A 13092-nucleotide genomic window follows, 5' to 3' on the forward strand; every position below is an offset into this window, starting at 1 on the left:
ACGTGACAGGGGCCCTTCCTTTATAAGGCAGCGATACTTTTTTTAAAAAATTTTATTTATTTATTTATTTTTGAGACAGAGTCTCACTCTGTTGCCCAGGCTAGAGTGCCCTGGCATCAGCCTAGCTCACAGCAACCTCCAACTCCTGGGCTCAAGCGATCCTCCTGCCTCAGCCTCCCGAGTAGCTGGGACTACAGGCATGCAACACCATGTGCAGCTAATTTTATATATATATATATATATATATATATTTTTTTTTTTTTTTAGCTGTCCATATAACTTCTTTCTATTTTTTAGTAGAGACGGGGTCTTGCTCTTGCTCAGGCTGGTCTCGAACTCCTGAGCTCAAATGATCCACCCTCCTCGGCCTGCCAGAGTGCTAGGATTACAGGCGTGAGCCACCATGCCCGGCCGGCAGTGATACTTTTTAAAGGCAGTTCTGGCTGGGTTTGGTGGCTCATGCCTGCAATCCCAGCATTTTGGGAGGCTGAGGTGGGAGGATCTCTTGAGTTGGGGAGTTCAAGGTCACAGTGAGCTGTGATTGAGCCACTGCATTCCAACGAGGGTAAGAGTGAGATCCTATCTCTCTCTCAAAAAGAAGTTAGTGTTTCTTCTTTTTACTTACTTTCCTCTCTCTCTCTCTCTTGCTTCTTCTTTTTTCTATTTAGCTACTCCTCCATCTCTGCTCTCTAAGTGTTGAGTTTTTAATGTTCATCTTACTAATTTTACTGATTTCTTTTAATTAAAATTTTTCTTTACTGGGCCCCTTTGATTATTTATTTATTTATTTATTTTGAGACAGAGTCTAGCTCTGTCCCCTGGGCTAGAGTGCTGTGGCGTCAGCCTAGCTCACAGCAACCTCAAACTCCTGGGCTCAAGGGATTCTCCTGCCTTAGCTTCTGAGTGGCTGGGACTACAGGCACACACCACCAGGCCTGCTAATTTTTTCCATTTGTAGTATAGACAGGGTCTTGCTCTTGTTCAGGCTGGTCTTGAACACCTGACCTCAAGACGATCCTCCTGCCTCGGCCTTCCAGAGTACTAGGATTACAAGAGTGAGCCACTGAGTCTGGCTTCTTTGAATTTAATAAGCAAGGTTTTCAAGCAACCGATCATATTGTGATCATATTTAAATGTTTCCAGAACATAGGAAAATATGAAAAGGTAATTGTAACTTATTTTGTGAAGCACGTATAGCTTTGACATTTAAGTCCGAGAAATATAAAACAAAAACAACATAGTCCAATATCATTTATAAATATTGTGGCAAACAGGACTAGCTATTTATCACATTGTGTTCCTCCTTCCATAATATAGAGATATTGCTGGAAATGGCTGTTCAGCCGGGGAATGCCTTTCTCAGCCATCCGTAGTGTTCTTATGATGGAATGTGAGTGGAAGGGGTATGTTCATTTCCAGGTTGAGACCTTTTTATTTTATTTTATTTTATTGCTGTCAGTATTTTATTTTATTTTTTAATTGTTACGGGTACCTAATAGTTGTATATATTTACATGGTACATGTGATGTTTTGATACAGGCATATAGTGTGAGTTAATCAAATCATGGTCATTGGGGTATCCATCACCTCAGGCATTTATCATTTCTTTGTGTTAGAAACATTCCAATTCCACTCTTTCAGTTATTTGAAAGTATACCCTAACTTATTGTTGATTATAGTCACTTTGTTGTGCTATTAAATATTGTTCATTTTATCTAACTATATATATATATATATCTTTTTTTTTGAGACAGAGCCTCGCTCTGTTGCCCGGGCTAGAGTGAGTGCCGTGGCGTCAGCCTAGCTCACAGCAACCTCAGACTCCTGGGCTTAAGCGATCCTCCTGCCTCAGCCTCCCGAGTAGCTGGGACTACAGGCACGTGCCACCATGCCCGGCTAATTTTTTCTATATATATTTTTAGTTGGCCAGATCATTTCTTTCTATTTTTAGTAGAGATGGGGACTCGCTCTTGCTCAGGCTGGTCTCGAACTCCTGAGCTCCAGCGATCCGCCCGCCTTGGCCTCCCAGAGTGTGAGCCACCGCGCCCGGCCTATCTAACTATATTTTTGCACCCATTAACCATCCCCACTTTATCCTCCCCTCCCTGCTACCCTTTTCAGCCTGTGGTAACCATGATTCCACTCTCTGTCTCCATGAGATCAATTGTTGTTAATATTTACCTCCCACATATCAGTGAGAGCACATGAGATTTGTCTTTCTGTGCTTGGCTTATTTCACTTAACATTTTCCAGTTCCACCCGTGTTATTGCAAATGGCAGGATTTCATTCTTTTTTTGTGGCTATATAGTATTCCATTGTGTATATGTACCATAATTTCTTTATCCATTCATCCATTGATGAACACTTAGGTTGATTCTAATATTTAACTTTAATTTTAATTTTTTAAGAGATGGAGCCTCAAGTAATCCTCCCGCCTTGGCCTACCAAAGTGCTGGGATTATAGGTGTGAACCATGGTGCCTCGCCAATTTTACTAATTTTATTTTTATTTTATTATTATTTTTTAGACAAGGTCTTGCTATGCTGCCTGGGCTAGAGTGCAGTGGCGTCATTGGAGCTCACTGCTGCCTCAAACTCTTGGGCTCAAGTGATCCTACTGCCTCAGCCTCCCGAGTATCTGGGACTATAGGCACACACCACCACACCTGGATAATTTTTTTAGTATTTTTTGTAGAGATGTGGCTCCTGCTATATTGCTCAGACTTGTCTTGCCTCAAGCAATCCTCCTTCCTCAGCCTCCCAAAGTGCTAGGATTATAGGTGTGAACCACCTCAACTGGCCTCATTTTACTAATTTTATACTGAATGCACACATGAGGTGTTCTGGACAGATAGATATCTTATTAATTACCTTACAGTAAGTAATCAGTGTGTCAGGGCCCTCCTTGGTCCAAGTCTTACCCTAAGACAACAAAATGAAAGCCAAATTCTATTTGAGGACCAAACATCTAAAGACTAAGGACAAAGAAAAACGATTTTGCTCAACTTATAAAAGGGGAAGAGAGCTATTGTCTCCTCTCCTTCTGAAAGGGTCTTTTTGGAAAGTGTCAGGAGCCTAAATCCTAACACTGACCCTTTGGAATGTAAAATTCTATCCTGGAACCAGACAACCCCCCACTCCCCCAATCCGGCTTTTCCATCCTACAGTTGTCTCTGAATTCTGGGTCTTCATCCCTTTTGAAGTCTAAATCCCTAGGGAGATAACACTCCAGTCTTCCAGGCACAGGGCTTAACCTAGGGACCTACTCCAGGTGGTGAGCATTTGACCCCCCCTTTTGGAGATAAGAGAAGTTTTACTATCCGTTTGGATCGCAGCAACTATCTATACAAATAGCTATAACTCTAATTCTCAAGGCATTTGAAGAATCTCAGGAGACTGAGGCTTTTACCAGAGCTTTGAGAAATTCACTGAAATTGACTGTTCTATTTCCCCACACTCGAATAACCAATGTTAATAGACTAGAATACCTTCTTCCATAGCTTTCTTTATGATCATGTCACTATACATAAATTGAGTTAGCTCTAATTATAAGAGATGTTTTTGTATAATGTAATTGCATTATAAAAATGAGATCATGATATAAACATCTCTGCATTTTATTTGTTCTCCATTTAACAATATGTCATGAAACTCTCTTCAAGACAACTGGAGATAGATCTAAATCCTTCTTTTTAATGGCTGTATATTATTCAAAGGTATGGAAGCACCATAATTTATCTTATCATTTCCTATTTCCCTAGTGATGGGTCTTTCCTACTCCAGTATTTTTTTCACTACAAGCAATAATATTGCTGAATAATATATTTTTATATACATCCATAAGGAGTGATGCTTTTATTTCTGTGGTACAGATTCCCAGGAGTGAAACTGCCGGGTTGCAGGGCATATGTATATTTATTTATTTATTTTAATTTTAAGTTTGAAAGCATATTTTGAAATAAAAATGCAAAATAAATTTTTACACAACTGTCACACAGGAACACACCTTAAGATACAATTACATGCTACATTTACTTAGAAAAAGTTACAGATCTAGTTAAAACAAATAGCTGTCATTTATAAACGTGAGTTCCTTTCTTTGAGCAAAAGGCAAGCTCGGGTGAAACGGCAGACCGAGCCTCGGGGAGTGGGGAGGCGCGGGGGCTGCCTGGCTGGCTTCGGCTGAGCTGGGCCTGCGCCTCCCGGGCCAGAGGTGGGGCTCCGCCGGCATGACTGCTACCGCCCCGTGAGCTGTGGCTCTCTTATTCCAGCGAACGGTATAAAACATTACTACTATTTTCCTTTGATTGTAAACCTCAACAGAAAAATAACTTAACATGCTGAAACATTTTACTACAGAGAGGACTACAATTTTTATTGTGACGCACCACCTTTGAAAAATTTCCATTGGCTCGCTTTCTTACTTGGCGATTTGTGCCCTGGGGTATCCTCCATGCGCACTAGAAACTGGCTGGTGGTCCTTTCCCGAAGCCGCCTCCCCCGGAGTAGGCTGCGCCCCGCCTCTGCTCAGGCCCCGGCCATCTGCTCTCCAATTACAGAGAGCCCAGCTGACCCATTTATTGCTCTTTCCTTACGTTCCATTTTTATTATATGGGTTGTATTTTAGCATGTTCCTATAGAATTTCTTCGTGTCATCCTGTTAATAATCAACAGTTCGAGGTTTTTACATAATAGCTCTTCAGGCATTTTGCTGGTATGGGAAGCTCAGCTGATGTGCACAAATCAGAAGATACTTCCATGCTGGTAGGTCAGCTGCATTGCAGCACCTTGTGGTGGTGGCGCCATCCCTTACAAATTGGTGCATTTTAGCATTAAAAGAATCAACTTAGTTTGCTTGTACGTCCTCTCAAATATTTACTTTCTTTTTCAATGTTAAACAATGACCTTTTTTTTTTACACAGGAAGGACATGCTCAGGACAAACATCATAAAACCATAATCTTAGATAAGTGGTCTAAAAACACAGTTGACTCATCCGTGTATATCAACTCTAAACTAAAGGTTCAAGGCTTTGACCATGGCCATGGATCCCTAAGTTCTCCGACATAATCATTTTTATAGTTTGACAAAAACTAAAATGCACCGTTCTAAATGGGAGGATATCGTTAAAATTCCTTAGTGCAATGTTTCATGATTACTTAAAAATTCATAGCATAGCATCATTAAAACTTGCCAATTATGAAAATTGTAAATTTACAATCATTTCCTCTTGTAAGGACTGCATCATTACCCATTATTATTTATTCCTAATTAAATTCAATTTCGACTACCTGATTTTGAGTCTGAGGCAGCTTCGTATTGGTTCTACTACTGTGGGAGGGATATGTTTCAAAGTACCATCTGGAACATTAGATTAGATTTAAATGAGAGCAGGAAATACAGTATCAGTCAGTCATCCTGTTTTCTCACTTGGCATACAAAGTAAAAAAACAAAACAAAACCACACAACCATTTCTTTAGTGATAAAAATAACAGTTCTCTTGTGAGCATGGACACAATACCTGGAATCCGTTTCTTTGCATGAAAAGTAGAGTCAAAGGAAAAGGACTCAAATTCTGTTGCCACCTTAACCCAGGTAGGAATGTGCATAAACTCCAGCTTGTGAGCGTACAGTTTCAGCATAGCACAAAGTGCCTGCCTGAACCAGGAAACACCCTTTGAATTTCTCCAGGCGTAGTAACCAGGCACTGTGGAGTAAACGTCCAAGAAGTTGGCCTCAACTTGTGCTTTCTGACATGCCGTGTCCTTATTGATACCGGTGTCTGTCTCCATGCCACAGTCCAGTTCTCTACCTCGCTCGGCAGGCCTGAATAATGAAAAGTCTGGGTTTTCCAGTTAGACGTCTACAATAATCCCCTCTAAAGAAACTTGTTATTTTTTTCAGATAACCAGGTCCATTTGTCCCCCAAATTATTCCTTCTTCACCATGGCTTAGAAGCACGCAAATAAAACTCCTTTTGCTATGATCTTCTCTAGAAACATTGCACATCGATTCCACAATTTCTTCATGTGTCAGATCATTTTTATTCTGGACTTCCTATTTCAAGTTCACCAATGTTTCCCTGAGGTTTGCTGCATCTACACCTGTACCTGACGGAGCTTTTATGAAAGTTCTTCTTATTAATTATTATACATAAACCCATTTCAGGATAATCCATTTTGTAGCCCTTGTCCAAGAAGATTCCCGAGTCCATTGATTTGCTGCCATGGATGATCTTTGTTCCAAAATGTTAATGGATTTTGAATCCACTGAGTTCTCAGTATTCTCCATGGATACTTTTATGAACGCAAAACCTCCACACAGCCAGCAGCTGCTTGCCTTGCTCTGTGTCTCAGTATATGTATATTTAATTTTAATAGCTACTGCTATATTACTTTCCAACACAGCAATAACAACTCACACTTCCCATTAGTGATAAATGAGAGCAGCCTTTCTTGGCATCTCTGACAGCCTTAGACAGTATCATTTTAAAAACTCTTGGCCAGCTGATAGGATTCAGTGAAGCTTGAACTTCAAGAGCTCTATTGGGGCCGGGGCATGGTGGCTCACACCTGTAATCTTCACAGTCTGGGAGGCCGAGGTGGGTGGATTGCTTGAGGCCAGGAGTTCAAGACCAGCCTGAGCAAGAGTGAGACCCCCTAGTGGATCTTCAGAGGTGGCTTAGGGGCTTCCCCATGATGGGGTCGTGGCTCAGATGGATGGGTACCCTGGCCCGTTACCCTGTTTCAGTCAAAGCCCTATATTTTTCATATGTCAGACTTCTCTGTAAGGTTTATTTTAAAGAAAGGTTCTAGGGATAAAGGAATGTTTGAAAGCTCCATCTCTAAGCCATGGGTGTGGAGTGGATAATGAAGAATTTGAAGAGAGTGGTGACTTGATGAACGCCTGGACTTCAAGGACATCTGGATCCTGGGGAAGGGGTCCTGGAGTGTAGGCAGAGCACCCTCGAGGGAGCTGGTGCCCTGCACTGGTGCGATAATGAGGATATGACCAGCGGTGGAGTGGGGTGGCAGGAAGAGGGCAGACACGTGCCCACAGATGAACATGTAGGGTCATTGGGTATGGGGTGGGGAGGAGGTAGGATGGAGTCTAGGATGCCAGGAGGCCTGTGGTGGCACTCACGGAGGTAGTGCTCCAGCCTTGCTGGCACCTTGGGCCTTACCTTGGGACCTAGGCCAGGTGGTGAGCAGGGGCAGACCCAGTGGAGTCTGCAGAAGGAGCTAGGCGAGGGAAGAGCTCTCGTAGGCAGTGCTGGAGGGGAGGAAGTCAGGGATCAGGCTTACTGCAGTAGCTCTTCTTACTTCATACCAAGAACGGCGTGGGCAGGGAGCAGGCAGCGGATGAAGAGAAGCCTGGTGAGCCCCTGGCTGTTGCTTGGTGGGATGTCCAAGGAGATCCTTTCCCCTCCTCTAGGAGCCCAACTTCCTTACTTCCTTGCCTGTGTCCTCCCAGAGTCCAGAGGAGAGCAGCCCAGCCCTCTGCCCGGCAGAAGCGGGGAGGGTGGGGAGGGCCTGGAGGCTCCCCCTTTCCACTCCTCCTCTGCCGGGAGGCGAGAGGCACAGCCCTGGGAAGCCGCTCTCCTGCCTCCAGGCTCAGTTTAGGGCTTTCACATGGGGATGGTCTTGCTCCCTCTCAGTGGATGTCTCTTCTCCCTTCTCCTCTCACAATTCTTCGAGCCTCCAAGTTCTGGAGGGTTCTGGGTCAGGTGGAGTCCTAGACCCATGAGTGGGGAAGATGAGTGCTCTAATTCCAATTCTCTTCAGTATGTGAAGCCTGGGCCCGACTTCCTCAGGCGTTACCCACAAGTGGGGCTGCTTATGACTTCCGCGGGCCCCAGGCCTCTGTGGGCCCTTCCCTCCATAGAAAAATATTAAAAATTACATTTTATTAGTGCATTGATATAAAGACAAATGCAAACCAAGATGAATTCATTATTATAGATTCATTATAATTAGTATAGTCAAATTTCTTCTGTCTTTTTTTTTTCTTTTTCTTTTTTTGGTAGAGACAGGGTCTTGTTCTTGCTCAGGCTGGTCTCAAACCCCAGACCTCAAGCAATCCTCCCGCCTCGGCCTCCCAGAGTGGTAGAAGTACAGGTGTGAGCCACTATGCCTGGCCTCTTCTGCTTTTAAAAGAAATGAAAATTAAAACATTTTTGTGTGCCCTCAGTACTGTGCCTCCTGAACCTAAGGGGTCCACCCCCCCTGGAGGCCAGCATGCCTCGCCACAGGGAGAGTGTTCTTCCTAAGCAAAAATAACCTAGTCTGCCTGCCTGCCTTCCTTCCTTCCTTCCTCTCTCTCTCTCTCTTTCTTTCTTGAAAAAAAGCTTTACTGGGATATAATTTACATACCATAAAACTGGGCCTTTTAAAATGTATGATTTAGTGTTTTTAATATATTCGGAAGTGTGTAATCATCTCCACTATCTAATTTCAGCACATTTTCATTATCCCACAAGGAAACCTATTACCTATTAGTAGTCACTGCCCATTCCTCCCTCCTCCTGGCCTCTGGCAACCACTAATCCACTTTCTGTCTCAATGGCTGTGTCTATTCTGGACATTTCATATAAATGACTGACTTCTATTAGCATGATGTTTTCCAAGTTCACCCATGGTGTAGCAGGCATCAGTGCTTTAATTCTTTTATGGCTGAATAATATTCCATTGTATGTACAGGGCACATTTTGTTTATGCATCCATCAGCTGATGGACATTTGGGTCATTTGCACATTTTGGTTGTTACAAATAATGCTGCTGTGAACATTCAAGTAGAGGTTTTTGGGTGGACACATGTTTTCAGTTCTCTTGGAGATTTACCCAGCAGTGGACAGCCTAGTCTTTCTTAGTGAGGAAAGCAAATTATGCAACTTTTATCATCATTGACCCTCTTCTTTGTGAAGAAGCAATCTGGGAATTATCATGGCCCCTAATTTCCTCTGAGCTTCTTTCCTTTACAAAGGTCACCCCATTAACTTTGCATAGCTCTGTCTGAACCATTGGGGTATTTGGCTAAAGCTCCAAGTAGACTCTTTCCAATCCCCCCATCTCTCCCTGAGCAGAGAAGAGGAGAGGGTATCTCATTCATTGACTGCCATGCTGGGCATCGCAGCTGTCCAATCTACCGGGCTGGGCTCTAGAACACAGAGCACTGTGCATGTGGCAGGCTGTCATACCAGCACCTGATATCATAGCCACCTGCTTACCTGTCTGCTGCTCCCGAACATGTGCCCTTGCCCAGCACAGTGATCCACACCTGGCTCAGTAGTAGGGGTGCGGTATAGCATAGTGGTTAGAGCCCAGACCTTGAAATGAGGTAGAGTCAGGTTCCAATCCTCACTGTGCCACCGCTAGAGGCCTGACCATAGGCGAGCTGCTTAACTACTCACTCTGAGCCTCAGTTTTGTCATCATTAAATGGAGACAAAATACCTTCCTGTTAGGGATGTTGTGAGGATTAAATGAAATCATGTATTTATAATACTTAGCACAGTACTATAGTAAATGATAATAATTATGGTTAGCAAGTAAGTAATAAATAATAATAACATAGTAAATACTTATTAGGTAGTATTAAGAGTTTTTTGAAAGAGAATAAAGACACTTTTCCATTGCCAGATCCCTCAAAGGTCAAGGGTGTGGGCAGCTAGGAACCCAAGGGGGAAAGCCACTTGCTGGTGACCTGCTGAGGAGCCACCTGGGCTCCGGCCAGGATAAGGCTGAAGTGACCAAGGTTAGGCCTGAGACCAGAAGTAACAGGTGAAAGTGTTAAAAGTTGTTGACTCTGGGGACTGGGAATGGAGGGTGGGGCAGAAGGATGTTGTTTTCATTACTTGTTGTTACTTTTATTTTTCCGTGACCTTTGTAGAGAGGTATATATGGTGCTACTTGAATTCTTTATTTTTCAACCAAATATCCATTTGTCAAAACAATAACAACACCACAAAGCTGATAGATCAATTAGTAAGGTAGTAAACATCGTATCTGCAGTTGTGGAAATGGTCACCAGAAGAACTCAAGGCAGGAACAGTTGAAATAAATTAGCCACAGGGACTGTGGGTAGGGAGGGTGGGACAAGAGAATGTAAAATTGAGTTTGTCACCATGTGTGATTATTGTTTTAATGAAAACAAGAAAAAAACCAACCAAGAGTCAAGTGGCTGAAGCCAAGCACCGTGGAAAGATGAAGCCACTGCTTAGTGAAACCACCCTGCTCACTTTGAACACCTGGGGAGGAGGGGCAGGCAGGTAGGGAGGAGGGAGGCTGTCTGGGAAACTTCTAGGAGAGGTACTTATGGATCTGGAGTGAGGGGGAGAAATGATGGAGCCAGAGTGGGGTTGGGGAAGGCAGGTGTGGGGTAAAAGGGGCCCAGTGATGGCTTCCATCTGGTGGAGGAGGTGAGTGCTCCCGGGGCAAAGGGCTGGTGGTTGGGATGGGAGCAGATCTGCCCACTGTGGTGGACAACCCGGCCTGGCCTTCCCTGAGAGATCAGAAGAGCATGGGGGCAATAGGCTTTTGGAAATTATGAGAAGACACTATGATGGATACAAAACTGAAAACACTAAAAATTCAAAATTCTACCATCCTCATAGTGATTTCCAGGTGGACTTTCATATTATCTTCCTGTACCTCTGGCTTTTACGTTGTACTCATGGTGAATGTACCATTTGGCATTCTGCTGTTTTTGTTCGTGCCAATGGCATAAATCTGCCCCTGTCCACCATATGCATCAGAGGGAGCTCCTCTTCACCACCCCACTAGGTGTTCAAGGGCACCCTTTGGTTGTGTAGTTGTCCTAGGGGTGCTGTGGAGAGCTGTCCTGGTGTGTGTGTGTGTCTGGCTGCATCAGGGTGGTGACTGCCTCTGGCCAGAGAGCACTCCCTGGGCTTGTGGGTGCATGGGGCCGAGAGGGAAGCTTTCACTTGCAGGAAGGTTGGGACCTTGTGCCATGGTGCGAAGGCTGAGGGGTCAGCATGAGGGCTGGGTCTACCCTGTCTAGTGGGAACTCACCAAGGCCCTTTGCATGGTTTTTTCTCTTGCCCAGCTGCCTGGCACCCCCTGACAATGAATGGCTGCACCCTGACAGTCCCTCCAGCCCTGCTCTCCCCACGTCCTCCCACTACAGACTCCCCTTTCCTTCTCCCGTCCTTTCTGGCTCCCACAGGCTCCCCTCACCACCTTCATCGCTCCACTCCAAAAGCCCTGTCCTAACTGCAGCTTAAATTTACAGTAGCAACAGAAAAACCAGTCGAGCCTGGGAGGGCTCATTCTTGGCGGTGGTTCTACAGGAGCAAAATGTCAATGCCTGCATTTTGGTATTTGTTTCACACATTAATAAAATATGAGGGCGAATGCCTGAATTCTATGTAAAAGTTTTCAGAATTTATAGCACTAAAAACACCAGAACTATGTATTTAATATATTTTGAAAAAATTTAGAAACACATTACAAAACATCAAGTGAAACCCAAACATTTCAAATCTCCAGCCAAGCAAAGCAGAAAAGACCCCAAACTCTGTATAATTTAAAGAGGTTTATTCTGAGCTGAGTATGAGTGATCATGACCCAGAGCTATGCCCAAGAAGCCTTGAGCAAGTGGTCTCGCTGTGGTTGGGTTATAGTTTGGTACATTTCAGAGAGACAGGAATTACACCTAAAGTCATAATCAATACATGGAAGGTGTACATTGGTTTGGCTGAAAAGGCAGGACATATTGAAGCGGGGGCTTACAGGTAATATGTGAGTTTAAGGAGTCTTTGATTTGTAATTGGTTAAGAAATGAACGTTTGTCTAAAGGCTTGGAATGCTTTAAGATAAGGAAGTCTGTTAATCATAGACAAGCCACAGGACATATAAGATCTGTTAAGTAAATTGAGGACCTGCAGGTGTGGCTTAAGCTTTGCCTCCCATAACCTTAGGCCTGTTAATGAGTTACAAAGGATATCTCCAAGAAGGGAGGGGGCATGAGGAGGCATGTCTGACCTCCCTTCTCAGGGTCACCAACTCTTTAGGGTATTTCTGGGGTCCTCTTGGCCAAGAGTGGGTCCATTTAGTCTGCTGGGGGCTCAAGATTTTATTTTAGTTCATACTCTCTTTTTGTCTTCCCATTTTGGGTCAGAGCATGGGGCCAGGTATGACGGAGCCCATCAGTCAGGCTGCGCCAGGGGTTGGACACGGAACAATTTCCTTTTCTTCCACGTGGCAGGAGGATCCGACCCGCCTGGGGCCGTCACCACCGGTCCTTTGGCGCCCCCTGCCGACCATCCGGCCCCACTCAGCGTGCTCCTGCCTGCGGAGAGGCCCGAGGGGCCCTCTGGGTGGTGGGATCGCCGAGGGATTGCCTGGGAGAAACCGAGGGCCGGACGTTTGCACAGCATTTGTCTGGAGCAGGAGCCAGACCCCTCTGCTCCTCTTCGTCAAGCTCTAGTGATGGGCAGCCCCGCTGTGTAAGGAAAAGGCTGAGTTAGACTTTACAGCCTGTCTTCCACATTCTGTTACGTTTGCCTTGTTGGCAAATGAGGCTGGTTCCATGGTGTAAAATCCCGCACTGGCTTCGTGTAAGGCATACAGAGCAAGTTCTGAGCCTTTAGGTTTGCACCCACCACCCTTCGCAGTTCTGCCTTAACCTCTTTCCTGTTTCATTTTCTGCAACTTGCCCCTTCCCTAGGCCTGGCTCTGTGCCCTTTTTGGAGGCAAAAGAAAGCTTTGCTTCTGGTATGTATAGAGAAACATGGGGTTATGACAAGATGTAGGTGCAAGGAGCTGTTTGGCCTGATGGCTCAGGCTGAGGAATCACCCACAGGTCATGTGGGAGCCTTTGAAAGATTAAGGATGAAGTGTATGTGTATCCTTCATGTAGAAGAACTGATTACTGTGGTGAGTTGTGTTTGCTAACGGGTAGCTTAAGCGAAAACCTGATCATAGCACCAAACTGGAGATAAGGCATCCATTAGCCACGTTCTGCGGACCAAACGCACCTGCCTCCCTGCACAGTTTGCTGAGGACGCCCCCTGCTGGCAGAAGAAGAGCCGCGCACATGCCAGACACCAGCCCTCATCTGATCTCGCCGTGCC

The 13092-nt window shown here is 44.7% G+C and overlaps 1 pseudogene; it reads right to left on the reverse strand.

Moving 5' to 3' along the window:
• Positions 1-5635: 5635 nt before the first annotated feature.
• On the reverse strand, positions 5636-6297 carry LOC138390360 (caspase-3-like; annotated as a pseudogene).
• Positions 6298-13092: the final 6795 nt, after the last annotated feature.

This window comes from Eulemur rufifrons, chromosome 8, assembly GCF_041146395.1.
Source record: "Eulemur rufifrons isolate Redbay chromosome 8, OSU_ERuf_1, whole genome shotgun sequence".
Lineage (NCBI taxonomy): Eukaryota > Metazoa > Chordata > Mammalia > Primates > Lemuridae > Eulemur > Eulemur rufifrons.